This window comes from Haemaphysalis longicornis, unplaced genomic scaffold (assembly GCF_048455015.1).
Source record: "Haemaphysalis longicornis isolate Haplotype H1 unplaced genomic scaffold, Haemaphysalis longicornis Haplotype H1 scaffold_4, whole genome shotgun sequence".
Taxonomy (NCBI): Eukaryota; Metazoa; Arthropoda; class Arachnida; order Ixodida; family Ixodidae; genus Haemaphysalis; species Haemaphysalis longicornis.
This window is the reverse complement of record NW_027526361.1, coordinates 46604666-46622208: the sequence shown is the minus strand read 5'-3', so window position 1 is coordinate 46622208 and position 17543 is coordinate 46604666. Positions and strand designations below refer to the sequence as shown.

Here is a 17543-nt window from a genome sequence, read left to right as displayed (position 1 = left end):
GCACAAACACAAGGAGTTACATGGCTGGTGCACTTTCAAGTTTTCCCTCTTTTTGGTTTTCTTCTGTCCTTTTTGATTTTATTTCGGTCTTAACGGCGTGATGGCGGTGTATTAGACCTTTGAGATTTCGTTAGTTCATTGTTGGTTTTCTTCTGTGGGTGCGTCTTTTCATTTTCTTCAACAAACAACCTACCTTTACAACATTACGACTATTAGATGTGGTAACTGCGCCAGATACGCATTTTTGTGCAGATACGGGGCATTGCACGGCTAGTGCTAAGGTACTCGGCTGGGAGTACTTGCGCGTTAAAATGTCATTCCGTCGGGATTTCGGCGCACATTCAGGAACTCCAGTTGTTCCAGATATATTCGTATTTATCTATTGCGACACGTCTAGTAGCTCGAGTCTAGTAGCTCAACTTCGGCTCGTAAAACACCAAGTCGAACGTGTTTGCGCTGTCCACCCATTTCCCACGTCGGGGTGTGAACTTTCTACTTCCAGTCATCGTCAAAAACGGTGGAACGCCACGGTCATTACACGACCATTGTAGAACCGGATAAAGAAACGTGAAATAAAGCATATTATACCCCCGACGGGAAAAGTTGTGTCCTCCAACACGCAAATGATGAGGCCGGTTACTCAAGTGGACCTTCCTGTTTCCGTCGTCCTCGAAGAATAAAAACAGCCGTGATTGATCCCAGCGGAAATTTCAAGCCCGCCTGGAATGGGAAATATGCCAGGGGCACATCTTCCGCCTCCTCTCTTTATTTTGTACTGTGTTGGACGGCACGAGGTCAGTCCTCGTTTCCCTTCCCTAAAACATGTTCCCCGTTTCTGTTTCAAGGTAACGATCCAGAAACGTTCACATCGCTCTGATCGTATAATCTAACGCAAGAGAATAGCTCATCGTACATATGCGGCACTTTTTTGGAACTTCTCTGTTTTCCTAAACTCGTCACGCGTGAACGTGCCGCTGCTTTTCTTTCCGTTATGGTGAAAGAAACCTAATTAATAGAGCCAGCCATGCGAACACGGGTCAATGCTGGGGTTTTTTTTTTCGTTCTTTTTTTTTTAATTTCTGCTTCAGCCTCACCCCGAAGCTGAGTTGCTTCCAGGCGATTCTTCGTCTTGACGCTAAATTATCAGAAAAATTTAATCCTCGGGGCGTTTTATTCTCTCCGGCAGCTCCCATTGTACCGTTCTCTCTTATCAATTACAGGCACCTGCCGCCTGGCGAGAAGACAAAAAAACTCTTCCACTCCCACCCCTCAAAATTTGGACTAACATAACATCCCAAGACCGCCGAAGTGATGAGCTATCATTAACCTACATACATGAACTACCTGAATCTGGCATTTTCTTTCCACTCAGGAGGGGGGGGGGGGGGGGGAAGGGGAGGGCAGAAGAGACACCCAGTGGGGAACTTTTCGGCTTCCAAATGTGGGTGGCACAACAAATAACGCTTGTGTTTTTTTTAACATGAAAGTATTTATTCCTGGGTTTACCAAGATTTCAGTGACGTCATATCCGTCGCGGAAATGACGCCAGTACAAGGAAGCAAGTGGCCTGTCAAGGGTGCACCCCTGCACACAGGGTCTTCATGCTAGGAAGAAACCTTTAGTTCTAAATGGTATGTTACACTTAAGGTTGTTCGTTTTCGTTTCGGGTTTTATATTTTAACACTAAAGTGCTTTATGCCCGGATACACCAAGATTTCACTGACGTCATATCCGACAAGGAAATGACGCCAGTACACCTTTGCCGAAACTACCCGCCAGCAGGACGTAGCTCGGCAAGTACACCCGCAAGAGAGCCGCCGACCCGCAAGTCATGCTCAACTGCACATTTCGCTGCACATTTCACTTTCGTAAATTACCGATTCTTATGACAGAGGAATCAACCGCAGCCTTTTTCCTTTTTGGAAGCCACACTTTTTAACGCAATAATAATCGCACAGGTGCCTTAAGGAAACGACATCGGTTATTTTAGAGGAAGAGAGAATGAACATTCCTACGGGTCATTGGGTTTTCTTACGCGACTCGGAAGCGGAACTTGCGCCGTGCGTGAAACTGTAAATCACTTGTTGTGCGTCTGCCCTCGATTCGCTGCTGCGCGAAAAACTGCAAGCTAGCTCCTTGTCTCCTGTTCGCATCATGGTGGCAGTCCTGAACTTCGTAATTTTCTGGCCCATGGGCCAATAGTGCTGACAGTACCTTGGGTACAAAAGTTCTGCTTCGGTTTTTACGAGACTCTGAACTGGATAAATCTCTCTAGATCACTGACAGAGCAAGTGTCTCACAGTATGTACTCTTTCGAGCTGTGGCGTTCATCTACTTATTTTTCTTGGGTTTGTGTCGTTGTCGTTCTTATTTTTTGCGTCATTTACTTTGTATTTTGATTCAGTGTTTCTATAACGATTTTCTTTTCAATTGTATTTTTATGTCCGGACTCTGCTGGCAGCATTCTCTTGTTTTTTGTTTTTTTTAACGTGTCTTGTTTGTCCTTTTCCTGCTGTACCCATAATGTCTAATATTCACCACTCATCATCGCAGTCACCCCCATCTGGCGTATCAAGTCTTGTCAATAGCAGGGCTGACCTCACCAGTTCACATTAAAGAGCATTCTCTCTCTCTCTCTCTCTCTCTCTCTCTCTCTCTCTCTCTCTCTCTCTCTCTCTCTCTCTCTCTCTCTCTCTTCTCTCTATCTCTCTCTTTCTCTCTCTCTCTCTCTCTAGAAAGGGGAAGCAGCATGGCTTTGTTCGCGTTACTTGGGAAAAACTTGGGTTGGGAGACGCGTGGGTTGGGAGAGTACGATACCCTTAGAGTATTACCAAGTTCCTAGCCGCATTGTACGTGTCCTGCGCTTCGAACTTGTTGGCGTATGCACGCGGGTTAGTGGCGGTAGAATAATCGTCGAGGCAGTTTCCATTGCGAGTCGTGGTGGGAGTCTCTCCGGACGCTCCCACGAACACCAGACCGACTGACGGTTTCTTCTGACCCGCTATAGAGTTGCGAGTGGCTTGCGCTCGTTTTGTGTTCTTCTTTTAACACGAAAGTGTTTTATTCCCGGATACACGAAGATTTCGCTGACGTCATATCCATCCCGGAAGTGACGCCAGTACAACGCAGCAAGCGGCTTGTAAAGGGTGCATCTCTGCACACTGGGTTTTCACGCGGGGAAGCAACCTTTAGTACTAAAGAGGACGTTATACTTAGGGTTGTTCGTTTTCGGGTTTTATATTTTAACATGAAAGTGTTTTATGCCGCGATACCCCGAGATTTTACTGACGTCATATCCGTCACGGAAATGACGCCAGTACACCTTTGCCGAATCGACCCGCCAGCAGGACGTCGCTCGCCAAGCACACCCACGATACAGCCGCCGACCCGCAAATCATGCTCAGCTGCAGATTTTCCTGCACATTTCAGTTTCGTGTTTTACTGATTCCACGTTAGGCTTTGATGTTAAATATTTATTTGAATTGTTCAAGCTCGTGTCTGTAAGGCAGGGATACCAGCCCTGTTGGAGTCGTCGTTAATTTGGAATGCCTTCGTCGCAGTAGGCTGCCCCGGATCTAGCGACGACTTCGTACTGTTTCAACACCATCATCAACAACGACATCGTCAACGACGGCACCTCGTTTTCTTTTCTGTCATCATGCCGTGGGTCAAAATGTTCGAAACTGTCATTAGGTTCCCCCCCCCCCCCTACTCGTACATGGGGAGAGGATGGGGTGCAAGGGTTGTGGATTTCCCTGGCCAACGTCTCCCACTTCCGCATGCTCGTTCTCGCATCCTCCAAAATAGAGTCGGTTCCCGAAGCCTCCGTGCAGTACAGCGCGCCTTGCGCAACTCATTCATCTCATACGGCGCGTTGCCCTTTGCCACTGCGGCCTTTAGGAGGATAATATCTGAATCACGCAAGCAGTCCTCATCAGTCGCTTGAACTGTAGTACGGCAGACCTGGCTCTCAAGACCACCAAAAAATACACCTTCATTGCGCCAAGCCTCGCCTTGCGTCCCCCCTCCACGTCCACGCGTAACCTACCCCAACTGGGAGTGCGCAGCACTTGCTAATGATCGCAAGAAGCCCATCGCCCCTCCCAAACCGCCACCTGTAGTTCACACCCTCCTGCCGAGACACCCTTTAGCCCTTCAAATATCCAGTGTCTTCCAAACAAGACCAGTGACAACGCGTCCTCCACCACAACCACCAAGGCATTCATGTAGCCCCCATTCCTGAAACATCCCCCCATTACAACAAGGAATTCTCCGCATAGCACGGGTCATTACACTGATCAAGAAGCAGGCATCCAACGCCCCCCCCCCCCCCTCCCTCCCTTAGCCTCTGGCTCGCCTACGCAGTTACGGGTGTCGACAATCGGTCAATGAATTCACGGCCCCCATGACATCCACCACCTGTACAGACGACACTCGACAGAGCACCTTCACCATAGCAGTCACAACAAACAACGAATACGTCACACTCATCACTGACTCGCAAGGCGCATATCACGCTACCTGTTCGTCCGAATATCTCCTCTCGCCCTCGAGATCATCAAGAGCACCCCGCAACTCCCCGACATCCAACTAGGCTGGACTCCGGTACACGAGTCCCTCGACGGAAATGAGACGGCAGACGCCGCTGCCCGAGTACATAGCCTCCGGGCCATTTCGGAAGGCAGCCAAGACCCGGAGAAGAACCCCCGAACCCTCCATAGCCACGCGTGCATCCTCTCTCGCTACAGACACGATCGTCAACAGTCCCCCCCCCCCCCCCCCTCCCGTTTCCCTAGTCGAGGCGACCACACTCCGCCGGCACCAGACGAACAGGGACAATAGAGAGAGCACGTTTTGAGAGGACGGTATTCGGGTCTGAAATTTTGGAGAACTGTAGGTAACGATCGTGAACGTCATGCAGCTGTGGGTGATTGCATTCGCAGTGGACGCGGGTGCCTTTTTTTGTTGTTTTTCTTGCTTATATCAGTAAGTCACAGACAAATGACGTCTTTTCTAAAAATTAGAGTGCGCTAAACGCAACGACGGAGAAGGAGCATGACGGGACAAGCGCTTTTTAACACGAAATGTTTTATTTCCGGATGCACGAAGATTTTGCTGACGTCATATCTATCACGGAAGTGACGCCAGTACGACGAAGCAAGAGGCCTGTAAAGGATGCACCCCCGCACACAAGGTCTTCTCGCGGGGAAGCAACCTTTAATACTAAAGAGTACATTATACTTAGGGTTGTTCGTTTTCGGGTTTTATATTTTCACGCGAAATTGGTTTACGCCGTGATACCCCAAGATTTCATTGGCATCATATCCGTCGCGGAAATGACGACAGTACACCTTTCCCGAAGCGACCCGCCAGCAGGACGTCGCTCGCCAAGCACACCCCACAAGACAGCCGCCAACCCGCAAATCATGCTCAGCTGCAGATTTCGCTGCACATTTCACTTTCGTGTTTTACTGAATCCTATGACAGGAATCAACCACAGTTTTTATTTTTTCTAGAACAACTATGCACCAACTTTACGAACAATGTGTTTTACAGATGAAACCGTTTATATGCGGCTACGATTGGACAATGACGGTGAAATGCCGCCTTCATGCAATGCACGGTACATTAACTTCTTGCTGTTTAGCAGCCACGACCTGTCATTTTACGGGACACTAGTCTTAAAATGCTTCGTACATTCGACATTTCTCTGTCAATAAACGCCGGCGTCTCAGCGGGACGGAATTCCACGCCTGCGCGTTTCGGCAGGTCATACGAATACATTTTTTGCCGCTGCACTTTTTGTATAGGCAGCGGAGGTTCGCGCCCTTGGCACGTGCCTAACCCTCTATAGGATGAAGGAATTCAGACCGTGCCGAGGAGGGAGGAGCGGGGGACTCAAACTCGCGGGGACATAGCACCGGTCTACCAGGCGGCAGGCGCTCGGCAAGCCTTACCACCGCCTTACTCGAGCGCTGGGTTCACTCTCCTTCAAACTGTAGCTGGCACCACCTCTATGCGTGCTTTGTGCCGGCTGCGCAAATGCCGCGCGAGGCTACAATATTGGACTGCGAGCGACGGCTACTTCATCCCGCGCCCTGCCTAAAACATTTTCTCGAAAAAGCCGCGTTGGAAAAAGGGGCGGTAGGATGAAATAGCGAGTCTTTTAATTCTACGAAAAATAAAGGAAATTGGCTAAATCCTAATTTAAAAAGTGGCGCGGCTTGCACTAGTGGTGCAAGGCTGGAGAAATAGCAGAGCTGGCGGCTGTTCTTCCTTCGTCGGAGACCCGGCTGTTGCACCCCACGTGGATTTCCGAATTTGCCGCTGAAAGTTATCTGTGAATGCAGACCGGATCATTTTGGTCGCAGCTTTTCATATCTCTCCCGATGTGGACCGCGTTAGAGCCCGCTAGAACCAGCGGCAACCGGCTTCGCGAACTCGGCGGCTGTAGCGCAAACTCAGCTGCCCACTTCAGGCGTGGGCGCACATGAACTGGCGAGCCGAAAAGCACGCGAGAGAACCCGCCACGAACGCTGGGCAGAGTGTTCTCGAAAGTGGAGCTGGACGACGCCGGGTGGAGGAGGAGGAGGAGGAGGAGGAGGAGGAGGAGGAGGAGGAGGAGGAGGACGGGGACGACGACGACGACCAGGGGTCGACAACCTACTGCCCGGGCTGCATGGGCCCCGTGGGGCAAATGATGCGGTTCCAGCACGTCGTCAGAACCCTCCCCCCCCCCTCCCCTTCACTTTCTATCTGAAGGCCGACACCCCAGTTTTGACCTCAAATGTGGTTAGGCGGAAGAGAAGGACCAAAAATTGATAGCTTCCAGTTGGTATTGTCCCCCAACTTCACACTTACCCAGGTTATTGTCAATTATTGTCAAATAATATTGGCAGTTTGCGGAATTTCTCCTTTTTGCCTTCGAAGCCCGCCTCCCACCCGATTTCCCGTCCGGCCCTCAGCCGTGTCGGCTTTATGCAACTCGGCCCTCCACCTCAAGACGTGACCGACCCCTGATGACGAAGATAAGTGGGCTCGTTATTTCAGCTCGCGCTTCGCCCAGATTCGCACTCACGCCGTTGACTGCGCTGGCAGGCGCACGGCCACTACTAACACTGCGACGCCCGCAATTCTGGCACATCTGTTCGGACATTAGGCAGTAATTTCTTCTGTACATTACAAAAAGTGCTTACGCTCCCTAGCACTTTTCAAGATGAAACCCTTAGATCTGTATGTTTCACGGGACGTTTGCATGTAGAAAATTACATCATACAGAAAGTCGGTGGCACCGAAAATAGGAAAGCGAACCGAGGAGCACGCGCGCCCGGAAAGCAGGGGCGTATAGATGAGGGGGGGGGGGGGGGTGCTTAATGGGCTCCCTCCCCTCCGAAATTTTGCCGCGCTGTCATGCACGGCGACAAAGGCAACCACCTGCGCCGGAAACCATCGTAGGATTTTGTATAGAACGCCAGAAATCCTGTCCAGAAAGTACACCTAACTTTCTTGGTGGCCCCTTTCCCTCCTGTCACCCCTAACTCTTATGTAAGGTTTTCATTCACGCCAGGGGTGTTCTGCGAGCTTGCGCTCCGTGACGCGACGGAGTGTCGCTGCTCAGAAAAACTAGGGGAGATTCGCGGGCGAAACCGCGGACCTGGATGCTTCAGTACCTCCATGCAACCGGGACCACCGCTGGAAAGCATTGCACTAACGACTTCGTACTTCGCTTCTCCCCCCTCCCCTCTACATGTTGCGAATTTACTTTCGAATTTGCTGCTCCGGCGCCATTCATGCGGCAAAACGATCTATTGCCACAGCTACAAAAAAATGTCGTTTTGCCGCACGAGTGGCGCCGCAGCAGCAAATTTGCAGGTAAATTCGCGGTTGCAGAACGGGCTTTCAGTGTCAATGTACATATTGTTGGAAGTTGACCTGATCAAAGTATAATCTCGCTTATTTCATGGCACCCGTACATTTTGACTTATTTTTTGTGTTATTAATTTTTGTACAATTACCCCCAGTGAGCGACGGTTGACGAGCTGCTCCTACGCCGTATATTGGCATGAAAGACAGAGGTGTTAAAGGGACACTGAAGTGAATTTGTCAAGCTCCCGTTTTTGCTTGCACTGCGTAGACTGGCGCAAATTAGCACACTTTTCATCGTTTATCCGGTTGACAAATTGGTAATTATTTTACAAAGCGCGAAATAAGAAAAAATACCATGCGCTGTTTGCGGCGGCCGCACCAACTAAGCTGTGACGTTGGGAGGAGAGGGCACCGTGATTGGACGACGCCCAAGGTTAGCAATCAAACAAGTTTCGGTTTTGGTTCTGTAAAACAATATGTTTGACATCCGATGGCGTCGTTGGATGGGCATTCTCAATATCCGAGTAATAGTAGTACCGCGCTTCTGCCATGTTGTCGGCTGTAAACTGCATTATGTAAGCCTCCCAGGATGGCTTGGAATCGTAGCATTCACTAGCCGAGGCCTACGATGTGCATGAAGGCCCTCCGCGTCCCTGCAGACGCTCAAATACATGCGCTTTCCCCCAATATTTGGAGCTTGCCTCACTCATGCCTGTATCGTAAAAAGCGTGTTCGCACCAGGCCAAGGGTCTGTTGATTCTGGCCTGTGCCCACTGCCCGCAAGCAGTCGGTGCTTATGGCAACAGCACGCCAACGAGAACTCGCTAGCGTTCCAGTGCCAGCCTGCGCGAGTTCTGTGGACTAGTTCGTGGAGCAATGAACGTTGCGGGCCAAAAAAAAAAAAGTGAACTCAGTATAAAAAACATCGCGAAAAACGAAAAAGTTTAACTTATTAAACAAAAACATGCACCCGCGGGGATTCGAACTTGTGACTGGCAAAACATTTGCGACGACATACATAGCGCTCCAGACCTGTCCAGACCACTTCCAAAGTACATATACTAAAATTGGAACGATACAGAGAAGATTAGCATGGCCCCTGTGCACTCGGCCACGGGGCGAGCCGTGCTGACCTTGCAAATATAAGGTATATAATGTATAACCAGTTTACACTTTTATTTAGTTTTAGTATTTTAAGCAGCTTAGGTGACTTTTTGCTGTATTGCGCTCGTGCAGTAAGCGTCCCCCTAGTTTCCACTATAGCCCACGTCTAGCAATTGCATTTCTTAGACGGAAAAGCGTTAGCAGATGCGTAGTCGTGCTGCTGACCGCTGTGCTTGTTCGCTCAGCGCAACAAAGTGCTTCCCGCACCCTAGTTTTACGCTGTACGGTAAAAATATCAGTTGATTTTATTTCCTTAGTACCTATATTGACGTCGCTGACTCTTCTCCCCCTTCAAGAGGCCTTATATTTTCCTAATGGCGTACCAGACAGGGAAGCGTCGCATGTGCGCTTGTGCAGCGCTTGTGTGAAGCGACCTTGACTTGGAGCTAGATACAGTGTACAAACTAACGAAGTAAAGAAAGGCACATTCTTCCATTCACAAACGTGTTGTGGCTTAGTTTCAACTGATCGAGCGAATTGCGACGACCCGTCGGCGGCCGGCGGAAATGGGCCGACTGACTCGGTCGCAGAAGGTCGGCGAGCCGTGCAGTAGCGCAGCCAATTGCCAGCTCCTCTCCTGCTGACGTCACACGAAAACGCCACAGAAAATGGGCGAGAGTGCAGAGAGGAGGAAAGCATTTTCGAATTGATTTTTATACTAAATAAATTCGCGTGAACGCGCTCAGAGTGGTCGAAACAGGGCCTAGGGACTCCGGACTACAATTTGCGCTCGTAATCCCGCATTGTTTACAAATCACTTCAGTGTCCCTTTAAAAATTGACCCTTACCGTCACATGTGTGCAAAGAGGAGAAAGACTTCTCTTCTGTGTAAAGGTGTATTCTCATAAAAACGCGGAAGTGATATTTACAGTGTCTGTACAGCTTTATCTGTATTATGTATAATTGATATTTCGCGCTTCTGTCCATTACTTTTCTTATTGAACCCTGCACTAGCCTCTGTCTATGGGTCAAGTCAGTGTTTGTAAACTTCATGTGACAAATGATTGTAAACTTTCAATAAATAAATAAATAAATAAATAAATAAATAAATAAATAAATAAATAAATAAATAAATAAATAAATAAATAAAATATTGGATTACAAAGCGGCAATTAAATAAAACGTCCACCCACAAGTTGTTTGTTTCGTGTTTTCGCGTTTGTAATGTCCGCTCCGTGCTTTGTTACTTTTAAATGAATTAGTTAATTACTTCCGTGTTCGTTAAGTATATATTTTTACATTTGTTCTACATTTCCATATTTCTTTAGGTGCTATTTCTCTTTATGCAGATAGAACAGAAAAGTGCAAGCAGTGATAGCAATTCTACACAATTTTAGGAAGACGCGAATTATTTTTTTATAAAATATTTTTTTTCTTTGTTCCTGACAGTTATTAGTTATGTATGTTATCAGTTATTAGTTATGTATTTATCATACATATTATTAATCCTTTGAAAAATCATATGAAGAAGGTAGAGGTGCAATCTCAGCTCTACCCCCCCCCCCCCCGGAGCAAAAATTCTGCCTACTCCCCGGCCGGAGGCGCAAACTGCTAGCAGCCACCACAAAACGTTTTGAACGCGCCTTGTACAATTCCACACTGCCATCGGTGACGACGCAACAAGGCCAAGTCGCGGGCAGGAGATATCGAGAAAGTATCCCAAGGTGAAAAAGGCTAGAGCAGCTTTAAAACCGCTCTTCTTTACCGCCGTCGGAAACGAAGCGGTTTCGGGTTAAGCTGAAGCAACGGCCCGACTAGAGAAACATGGAAGTTCAACAGTAATAATGACAGCCGATCAACACAAGGTCCAACTTCCAAGGTGCAACACAGAGTCCACCATCACACTTTTAAAAAAATTGCTAAGCATCCCTGTACCTTTTTTTAACATCGTGGGGAGGGGGGGGGGGATCTTAGGGAAGACTAATATATATCCTGTTATCTGTCTACTAACACCTATTTCTATAATGCTCAACATTGACGCAGTTGCATCTTCTCATCGTCAAAACTTTGTATATGTTGCTTTTACTCCTCCCCCCCCCCCCCCCCTCTTGCCTCCCCGCCGCCAAAATTTATTTTGGCGTCTGTCACAAAAAACGCTCACATCGTCTGCTAAAAAGAAGGTATGTACCCTCTGCCAACAACACACCTTTAGGAGCACATAACAAATCTAAATAGTCGACTATTACTTGTTATGTCTTTCCAGATTCTGTGTGTGGTGACAAATTACAAGTGTTCGAGCCCTTAAATGCTCTCCGTCTACACAAGGTGTATCGTGTCAGGTAACGATATAATACTTCACGACTGCCATCTACGTGCTGCTCAGGTGCACGTCGAGAAGTTCCATCATCCTTGTTATATTGTTTTTTTTTTCGTAATTCAAAAACAGATGTTACCCCTAAAGCCATATCGTTAGGCACTAGGTAGCACCCAACGCTCCTGGCTTCCTTCGAGTGAAATAATGCACCCGGTGGCCTCTCCGACGTTGATTTCTGCGCTCTACGTGAAATACTGAAGTGGCGCGTAGCACAAACCCGTTCCGGTAACGGTGTTTTTACGACCTGCGGGGGCGCGCTAACAAATACGAAATTGCACGCCATGCGGGGAAGAACTTTCTCGGGCGCTTTCTTAATCCTCCCAGACTGTCCTCTCCGAGGCAGACGCAGAAAAGGGGCTCGGAATAAGAGGAGAAAAAAAAAACTGGATAGAATGTGAGCAGGCAAGAAAAGGGTGGTCTGGCGCGTGCAGCAGCGAGAAGGGAGGCGATATATGCCGTCATCATTACGGCCCCAGAGGTCGGGACGAACGAGGGCGCGCCATTAGGAAACGGACAGCGGCGGCGGCCGAGAGAAATGGGCATCCGCCGACCGGCAGGCCGACCCGTGTCACGGATGACTTGTTGCTCCTCGCTCAAGCCGCGCCTGGTCCGCTTCCCCTCCGCTCCCGAACCGCGGTAGCCCGCAAGGAGCCGCCCTGGGTGCGCTTTTGTTTTCCTCCGCCCGCGGCTCGTATGTCGCTCCCCCCCCCCCCCCCCCCGAACCCTAGGAGGGAACCCGGCGTCTCCCTCTCTCTCTCACCGACGATCCCTTCACGAATCTACTGACTTGCTGCTTTGTCAATGCCGCTCGCTTCTTCGGGCTCCGCGCACTCTCTCGCAGTAGTTAGCGTGACGTCTTCAGTGTAGCATTCGCTGCCTGCCGGCCTGCCTTCGTTATGTTCGTGTCATATATCTCTCCATGTTCCCCGCGTGTTTCTGTGCGTGCGTGCATGCACGTCGCCTCCTTCCTATTTTTTTATCTTTTTTTTTTCCTGTCGTCTGCCTGGGCGCGGCCGTGCGTGCCCGCATCAGGATGCTCGGAAACGCAGAACGCAAGGATCGCTGCAGCAGCGGAGACAAATGGCGCTCGGTGATCGCCGTGGCAGTCTGAGGCTTTTGCCTCGGGCCTGCTCCTAACGGCGCCCCGTAGCGCAAGACGTCGTTGAAAAGGACGGCGCCGAGATCCCGCGCACGTCGTAGCCGCAGCCGCCGTGTTTGGGGCTTCCCGCGGAAGCCGGGGCCTCTTGCCCCCTCTCTCCCTCGCGGTGTAGGTGGTGGGTGGAGGGAGAGAAGGGGAAGCTGCGGCTTTTCAGCCCTTGACCGGCGGGGCCTTATCGGTACACGCGGAGCCGTGATCTATGACGACGGCGTCCAATTGAGCCGGCTCGATTCCTCCGGCCGACCGGTTATTGCGCACGACAGCACTCGGCGATGGCCCCGGCAGCCCTAATCGAATCAAACAGTCAAGCGCGCCGTGAGCGATTGACTCTGCTTCTCCGGCCTGATCAGACGTATCGTTTGTACGCAGGTCGATGCGGGGATCACGTAAACACGGAGCCGGGCTTGTAAGCGACATCCGACAACTCAGTTGCACGCTGCGCGCACTAGTTCGTCCGCCAGTGACTGCTCCGCGGCGAGTTTACTCGACCATCGCGTCAAGTGAGCTCTGTTTGCGCAAATTAGAATAACCGGAAGGCATCAGCTCTGAAGTAGCCAACATTTACCTCTTATTTCTTCGGGTAACAACAGTGGGCCATGAGCATAAAATTTGATACAAATTCAAACTTGTGCAAACTTAGTAGAACACAGTTCAGTTCATTATGAAAGCTCCGATTTATGCATTACTTGTATCTGGTTTTCTCAATTCTTGAAAATATTGAAAAAAATTCTTCTTTTTCCAGAATAATGCTGTAGTTGTAGTATACATAAACAGACAAGTCAGTAATTTGTCCCTAGACAGGGTAAAGTTATAGTTTATGAGCCTTGGGCAAAGTAAATGAAAACTACCTACTCTATCTTAGGAGAGAGAGAGAGAGAGAGAGAGAGAGAGAGAGAGAGAGAGCTCTTTATTAGAGGAAAGCAGAGAGGTCTGTCGGCATGTTAACGCCTACATGCTTCTCTGCGGGGTGGGGAGGAGAGAATAATGTTGCAATAGGGAGTGAGGAGGAAGAGGGAGAAGAATGGAGGAAATAAAAGAAGTCAAAAAAAGGAGGCAGCGTGAAATTTCGATGAAAACACTTAAACGCAAAAGCGAGAACTGATAGGAAGATTAGGAAGATAATGCGTGTATGGCAGTTTTCCGGCAGCCGTTGCTTAGGCTTTAGGGCAGAGTCCATGCTGCGATCAGGCTATTGAAGTGCTGTGTTGTTATCCAATGCCGTCAAATCTTTCTCATAATTTTGTATACGTGTTTTATAAAAGTGCAGGATAGTAAGTAAGTGCCTATTAGAGCCCAGTTTTGGCGAGCCTTACTTTGAGAATAGAGAGAAAAAATTTCAACAAGCTATTATCCGCCGTTTCGGAGGAAATAAGAAGAAAGCACTGAAAATAACCGAAATATAAGGAGCGATGTTTAATGGTACCGATGTCGTGTAAACTGCTTGGATTTTTGGGCGGTTTCAAGCCATTAGGGTCAAGTGGAAAGGATCTGTTCGAGTGATTGAGGTGGGCCAAGCGGCCACCCAGCGTAATGCAGGTACGAAATTCAAGAATAAGCTGAACAGCTATCCTTCAAGGATTATGGAACTGTATGACAGGATGATTTCTGGAAAGAAAACGCACCCCCCCCCCCCAAAAAAAAAAAAAGAATCAACTTCTTTGTAAAGCGTGCTTCACCATTGACACTCGTGCTTTAGGAGAAGAAGATCCTATTGCACCTAATTCAGAAAAGATGTACCTACTATCAATCACAACGCCTACAATTTAAGGCTACTTTACAACACGTAATATATATATATTCCGCTATTTGTGCTTAACCTCTTCCATCATGGAACTGTATTACAGGATGATTTCTCGAAGAGAAAGACAACCCCCCCCCCCCCCCCAAGAAAAAAAATCAACTTTCCTGTAAAGCGTGCTTCACCATTGACAGTAGTGCTTTAGGAGAAGAGGATCCATTTGCGCCTAATTAAGAGAAAATGCACCATGTATCACCAAGCACCCTGGTTAGCTCATTTGGTAGAGCGACTGCTCCGGTTAAGCGGTGGTCCCGGGTTCAAATTCCGGACCAGTACGAATTTTTTCAACTGCGAAGTTTCTGAGAAAGCTGTTAGCTTTCATTTGTAGACGTACGGCCGCATTCGGGTGGATGCCAAACTTTCCTTCGCATCAATTAAAACGCCTACACTTTAAGCCCACTCTACAACGCAGAATATATATATTTCGCTGTTTGTACTTAACTATTGCCACCATAGACCTGTATGACAGGATGATTTCTTGAGAGGAAATCCACCCACTCCCTCTTAAAAAAAATTCAACTTTTCTGTAAAGCATGCTTCACCATTGACATTTGTGCTTTAGGAGAAGAGGATCCTATTGCACCTAATTAGGAGAAAATGCATCAAGTATCAATTGAAGCGCCTACACTTTAAGCCCACTCTACAGCGCATAATATATATATTCCGCTGTTTATGCTTACCTGTTGCCAGCAGTATTTATCAGTTGTCGCTCGGTTGTTCCGGTTTACTTGCGCCAAGACTCTAAATAAAACTTTGTCATTGTTTTGAACCTGGTTAAACCAAATATGTCGAGTGATTGGTCGTTTTTTGCGCCAAGAGCGCACAGCAAACCCGCACACAACTGCACCGAAAGACAAAACACTGACGCTGCTAGGCGCAGTCACCAATCTACGTGCGAACGCTCAGTGAACTTCGTTGCAGCCGGCACCTGCTCGTATAATTCTCCGATGGCATGCGCCCTTAATCTTTCCCCGTATCCCCCCTCAGTGCACTCCTCCTCCCCTCCACCCACCTCCCTCCGCCGAACAAACGAGTGATCAGACACTCTCACTGCGCAACCGCGCGAGGCACTGGTTTGACCTTGGCTGAACTTGAAAATCATTATGACGGAACGAGGCGTTTTCTGCGTTTTTACCTGGAGTATTAAGGCCCGACCACGTGCACGCGTAAAACCGACGTTCTTGCGCGAAGACGTAAACCGACGCAAGCGCGTAAGCAACCGGCGTACTCCAGCGTACGCCGAATGCATTGCTACGCGCTTGTTTCGCCCAGGTCAGAGCTCGCCAGACTTCGCCGCAAACTCTCGGGCGCACGGTGTTGGCGCAGACCTCTGGCGGTTATATTATCTGGCTGCCAGGTCGCATAACAAGACAGCAAATTGATAAATAAGCTAACTTTACTAATAATTACACGATAAACTGAAATAATTTGTAAAATACAGAGAGAAAACAACCGGATAAAACACGCGAAGCAACGAGCAACTATGGGATCAAGGCAGTTTACGTCAAGTGTAGCGGAGGGGTTCGTGCCTGCCAAGTATGCATACTATTCCTTTACGTTTTTTTTAATGTCCCGAGAACTTTTTTAGTTGTTTCTGTATTAAATATACGTACTTTTGTGAGAATAGGCATTATTTGTTTTATTTGAGCTAAAATGTAGCTGAACTGGTCGCCACAAAGCTGAGTCCAGGATAGTCGAGCCACACTGCGCGGCGCTTGGTTTACGCGCGTCTTGCGGCATTATGTGGTTACTCGCCCTCTCCGACGTCGTCGGTCGGCGAAAAGACAGTGGCGTATGTCACCGCAGGCGTACGTCATTGCGCGAGTACGTCGATTTTGCATGTGTTTGGGCCTTTAGAGCATGTGGTTGGGCCTTTAGAGCTTCTTCTCTAAAATCTGCTGCAAACATCTTCCTTCGAGTGCTTATGAGCGTTTTATGCCACCTTAGCGTGAGTTCTTGCCTGTAAGTTTACTAACGTAGGGGCAAAGATTGCAGTTAACAGCGTAGCTATGGTAGCCAACACTTCAGAAAAATCTCGGCGTAAATCAGTAAGGGTGCTAGGTTTAATTTAGGCACATTTTCTATTTATTTTTATACAATTTGCTTATTTTTATAGTTGATTTTTTTGGGGGGGGGGGGGGGGCAGTACAGTGTGCCCCTTAGTCGTCGGCTGTGTTACTCGCGTCTGTGGCCCACATTGCTATATTAGAGGCACAGGTGGGGTTTGTACGGAGGAATCAACGATCCTATGTGCGAGCTACATACAAGTACTGGTACTCATGAGACACGGATAACACACGGTGTAATGGGCAGAGACAGTGTTCTCCGAAAACGACAAAATTGGAAGTTTTTTTGTTTTGTTTTTTTCGGAGAACGAAAAACGAAAATTACAAAGAAGCTCAATAAAGTATTTTGCATGCCTATTGGGTTGGAAAAACTTTATTAATGCCTGCAGTGCGCGCTTTCGTGCCTAAAACAATTTTGTCGCTGTTTTGGCGCTGCATCCCCCTCCAGTCTCGCAACTCGCAACGAAGTTTGCTAAACAGTTTGCTCGGCATTTGTTCGCGCCAAACTAGATAGATTTCATGTGAATTTCAGTCTCAATAATAGCGGGTGTAGCGACTGATTTTCCCGCCTTTGAGCCTTTTGGTGTGACTGGTGCCAAAATCGCTGGCCAATCAGCGTTGAGAGTCTCAGCATCGTTTGTGCACCTACCCATGCACGCGACCCGCAAAAGTAAGATAAATAGTTTTAGAACGTTTCATTGGTCGGAGGCACGTCACTGGCTCGAATGCGGGAGGATTAGCGCATGAACGGGTGGCGTTTGGGCGCTCAAAAGTCAAGCTTTAGCTCAAATAACTTAAAAATACGGGCGTGGCTTATTGCTGATAGCTAAGTGCGCCATCGCAAGTGTACTGAACAGGGGCTGGCATTTGACCTCCACGAGCTGAAACCTTCGTTTTCACGGGCTTCAGTGAAACCTCCGCGCTAGTGTTTCAGTCACCCACAGCGCCATGGTAGCTTAGGTATTTCAGTACCTGAACTCTCAAACAAATTCTGCTTCTCATTAGCGGCCCGAGCTACTTTATTTTGGGCTTTCAGCAAAGTGAAGAAATCGAAACAAGCCGTCAGAGTTCATTTCCTGCGCTCCCAGAAGACGTGACCGCAAGAGTTCTTTCGTCACCTCCGACCAAGGGCGCGCATGCTGTCAGGACTCGTCGAAGGCAATCACAGCGTATTTC

The 17543-nt window shown here is 48.5% G+C and overlaps 1 protein-coding gene and 1 pseudogene across 4 annotated transcripts in view; both read left to right on the top strand.

Moving 5' to 3' along the window:
* Nucleotides 1-17543, top strand: part of LOC144178639 (G patch domain-containing protein 4) — a 467686-nt gene that overhangs the window by 347226 nt on the left and 102917 nt on the right. The window lies entirely within an intron of this gene.
* Nucleotides 8908-8972, top strand: LOC144180781 (U6 spliceosomal RNA; annotated as a pseudogene).